At 39.5% G+C, this 4,622-nt stretch overlaps 1 long non-coding RNA gene across 1 annotated transcript; it reads right to left on the bottom strand.

Annotated features, from left to right (window-relative positions):
- Positions 1 to 920: 920 nt before the first annotated feature.
- LOC117363199 lies at positions 921 to 3,728 on the bottom strand. The gene is made up of 2 exons (XR_004539992.1): positions 3,494 to 3,728; positions 921 to 1,027 (listed from the first exon to the last, which is right to left on the bottom strand). It is a non-coding gene; the product is annotated as an uncharacterized LOC117363199 (long non-coding RNA).
- Positions 3,729 to 4,622: the final 894 nt, after the last annotated feature.

The following is a 4,622-nucleotide window of genomic DNA, read 5'->3' as shown; positions in this document are numbered from 1 at the left end:
TCCTGTCAATGTGCTCTTCTGTGTGCAGTGTTGATAGGAGACCAGTACAGCCATCGTTGGTCACAACTGCTCTTCCTACTTTAAACCTTTTTACCCGCTCACAAACCTTTCATTGATTCATGGTGCTTTGTCAATATCCGATGGTGAATTTCCACAGGTTTCATTCCCTCTGCTCCAAGAAATCGCACCACTGCACATTGTCCTTCGATGGTGAAGTCTTGCAATGGAGCGTCCATGTTTCCGATCTCATGACTGCCACACGACAAAAGTCCGAGCGCTGCACTGTGTGTGGACGAACCATCCAACAGGCAACGTACGAGTATATATATTGCATTTCGCTAGCTCTGTTCTGATTATCATGTCATTTAACAATTGCCTTTCATTTTTGATTCGTAGGTCTGCAAAAAATCAATCCCATCTTTATGCTGTGTCCCATAGCCAATTACATATGGAAATTGCAAAATTTATGCTTCCACATGTAAGTGTCAGCACTTCCGTTGTATATATTGGCAAACACACCTGCATGCCTCCACTTCCTTATATGTATTTCACAAAAGGCTGTGCATTTGGCAGAGCTTTTCGTAAAGCTGCACCAGAATTGAGCACGTCCTGCTCTGGATGTCTGAATTATGATATCAATGTTTTATGTAACATTGAGTTTCACAGGAGTACAGAAAATTTTCCTGAAAAAGTTGGAAGTCAGTGGTCTTTTTCTTTCTTCGTCCTTCCTTTCTCTCCTTTTGGAAGGGTATTTATAACACTTCACATCGCTTTCTACCCTCTGACTTACAGTGATACAGGCCTGCAGCTTCATCTGGATTTTGTTAATCTCTGCTTCCCATTGCTGTCCACAGCTCATTTATTCAGCATTCTTTACAAAAGAGCCCCTCGATCAAACAGGTACAGTCATCAGAAGGTGATGTCATAAAACAACATCTTTATATATTAAATGCAGAGCAGGAACTAAGGAAGTCAGAATCGCATACAGCACAGGGACTGATTTATCAAGTTTTCATTCATTGTGTGCCTATGTGAAAAAAAAAAACACCTTTGTTAAAAATAAACCAATAGTTTGCAAAGTAAAATTTGGTCTAAATGAAATATTTTGACTTAGGGTTCCTTTTACTAAGCTGTGATAGCGGTTTTAGCGTGCGTGTAGCGTGTGCAGAATTGCCGCACGTGCTAGACGCTAATGCCAGCATTGAGCTGGCGTTAGTTCTAGCCATGTAGCGCGGGTTTAGCGCATGCTAAAAACACTATCGCAGCTAAAAACACTAGCGCATGCTAAAAACACTAGCGCACGCTAAAAACACTATCGCAGCTTAGTAAAAGGAGCCCTAAGTTTATGGTTCTCGTACTATAGTGTTAATTTCTTTGCATTTTCAATAATGTACATGCCACAAGAACAGCAGATTAATAGCTATTCTTTAAGAGGTGATTTTATAAAGGATTTTCTCAGGAACAGCATTCAAATGGGATAATTTAGCTATGGGGCTCATAATCAAATCATCGAGATGTCCAGAAACCCATCTAAGTCAGTTTGTGAACGTCCTAATAGCTGGGACTTCCAAATGCTGATATTCAAAACCAACTTTCTGGGCATCCAGCAGGACTTCTAAGCCACTGTATACCTAGGTCTCAAAGGGGCATGTTATGGGTGGGCATCGGGTGGGCTTAGACCTGGACATCCGGCAGCAATAATCAAAGCTGTCCCAGAATATCCCAGATGGAACTTAGATGCCCGGAATTAGACCTGTTTTAGATGTGCCAAGTAACCAATTAAAAAAAATTGTTAGGTGCCTACATTGGTCTTTCCTCATACGACAGGAGTTCCATCCCCTTTACCATCTTGGTCACTCTTCTTTGAACCTTTTCTAACACCACTATATCTTCTTTGAGATATGGAGAGCAGAATTGAACGCAATACTCCAAATGAGGTCGCACCATGGAGCGATACAGGGGCATTATGACATTCTTGGTTTTGTTAACCATCCCTTTTTTTAATAATTCACAGCATCCTGTTTGTGTTTTTAGCTGCCGCCGCACATTGAGCGGAAGGTTTCATCGTATTGTCTACAATGACACCCAAAGAAATGCAGAGTAATACATTTGGGGATTAGAAATTGGAAGGAGCTGTATGTTCTTGGAGTTGAGAGGCTGATATGCACGGATGGGGAGAAGGACCTTGTCTGAAGATCCAAAGGCAAAGAAACATCAAATTAGTAAAACCCCATGCAAAATAGCCAAGTGATTGATTCACTAACAATTGCTTGGCTATTTTGAATCGGGTTTTACTATTCTAAAACCCCACTGCTGCAGACCTGGGTTTTTTTGTTCAATTTTTTAAAAAGTAGAAATGATATTTTGTGTATATTACGCAGGCAAAATAGCCTGATTAAAAAAATATATATGAAAAAAGCCACCCTCCCGACAAAGTGCCCCTTTCCCCCCAAAAAAAACAAACGGCAGGAAGGCTGCTTACTCTCTCTTGCCACCAGATGCTATATATAGAGGAAGGCTACTAAAATGGTGCGTGGTCTTCGACATAAGGCAAATGAGGACATTATGTTTCTTTGTTACAATCAGAAATCAGTGTATATTCGCATTTAAAAAGGTGTGGAGTCCATTGACTGCATTTATTGAGTCACAATAATTGTCATGTATCTTTCCTTTATTAGATTTCCTTACACATCCAGGGTGGGTGGGGGGGAAGGATTTTGGTTTGTTATACTTAATTATCTATATTATTGAAATTGAATATGTACTTCTTTTTGTATTGGTTATAGGGAGGGGGGGAGAAAATGATTTATTTCTGAATTATTTGTGTATTTAAAGTACGTTCTGTGTAGAGTTTATGTCTAAATTAATTGTATTGCACTGTTAACGTTTGAAAATCAATAAAGATTTTTTTTTTTTAAAAAAAAGAAAGAAATCAATGTATATTGTGGAATTTTGAGACCTCACAGTTCTTTCCTGTTATTGCTACATGACAGGTAGGTCTGACTGAGAATGAACCACCTTTGGAAGCTGGATGGATTCAGGAAATTATGTGTTGGCTGTGAGCAACTGCAGATTTATGTGTGTGTTTTTATTTCTTCCCAAACACAATAAGCCACTGTTTCTTATACAGACTGTTGGGTCTATGGAAATCCTGGAGGCATAAAATGAGTTGCAGCATAGCCAAACAAGAGCTTACCATGGATAAGTTCCCAGATTAATTAGTGGTAACCTCTAGGTACAGCTTTAATTTCTGGTAGTGTTATACTGTGGGATATTATTTTTTTTTTAGATCCAGTCTCTCTTTTCCCATGATTCATTTTCCATTAATTCTTTATTCTTGGTTAATTCTCTCCCTGTCATCATTTTTCTACACCACTAACCAAACATTTCTGTGTTGTTCCCTCACCTCCCCAGCATAAGAGACAAGAACACATAACAGCTGCCATGCGTATGGACGCTGGTCCGGATGTGTCATTTGCAGTAATCTACTCACATTTGTTATTATGTGGAATTTGGTTATATGCTCCTATCCAAGTTTGGCTATCTTCTTCCGTTTCATCCTTTCCTGTGGCATGTTCCACATTGGAGAGAAACACAGGAAAATCAGTCATCAAAATAAGAACATTATTTGTCCCATAATCAAGCTGTTATCCGTCCTAAATTCCAGACAACTAGAACTTTGTAGAACAAAATCTTTTCCAGAGAAAGGAAAATGGTAAAACCAGAGGACATAATTTGAGGTTGAGGGGTATATTGAACTAGGCCAGTTACTGGGCAGACTTGCACGGTCTGTGTCTGTGCATGGCCGTCTGGAGGAGGATGGGCAGGGGAGGGCTTCAATAGCTGGGAGGGTGTAGATGGGCTGGAGTAAGTCTTAACAGAGATTTCGGCAGTTGGAACCCAAGCACAGTACCGGGTAAAGCTTTGGATTCTTACCCAGAAATAGCTAAGAAGAAAAAAATTTTTTAAAAAAATTTAAATTGAATCAGGTTGGGCAGACTGGATGGACCATTTGGGTCTTTATCTGCCGTCATCTACTATGTTACTATGTTTATGTTTGTCTAGGCCCGGCTTATTTATGTGCTTTTTCTTTCTGACATGGACAATAAGGATTGTTATCATGCCTTAAACATTTTAGTGCATGCATAATTGATTTAAGGGCTCCTTTTATTAAGCCGCACTAGCGAGGTTAACGCGTGCGACTTTTCATCACGCGCTAACCCCCGCGCTGGTCTAAAAACTACCGCCTGCTCAAGAGGAAGCAGTAGCGGCTAGCGCGGCCGGCGGTTTTGCGTGCGGTATTACGCGTGTTAAACCGCTAGCGTGCCTTTATAAAAGGAGCCCTAAGACATGTTAACATTGAATTAATGTAATGTAATGTAATGTAATTTATTTCTTATATACCGCTACATCCGTTAGGTTCTAAGCGGTTTGTAGAAAATATACATTAAGATTATAAATGAGAAGTAAGAAGGTATTTAAAAAATTCCCTTACTGTCCCGAAGGCTCACAATCTATCTAAAGTACCTGGAAATTAATAAAGAAGAGAAAATAAAGATGGTTGAAAAAAGAAAAATTCTATGTGAACTTATAGGATGGAAATTAAACTGACAGTGAAGAAC

Source organism: Geotrypetes seraphini, chromosome 6 (genome assembly GCF_902459505.1).
Source record: "Geotrypetes seraphini chromosome 6, aGeoSer1.1, whole genome shotgun sequence".
Classification (NCBI taxonomy): domain Eukaryota; kingdom Metazoa; phylum Chordata; class Amphibia; order Gymnophiona; family Dermophiidae; genus Geotrypetes; species Geotrypetes seraphini.
The sequence above is the reverse complement of the archived record's forward strand: the minus strand, read 5'-3'. Positions and strand labels throughout refer to the sequence as shown.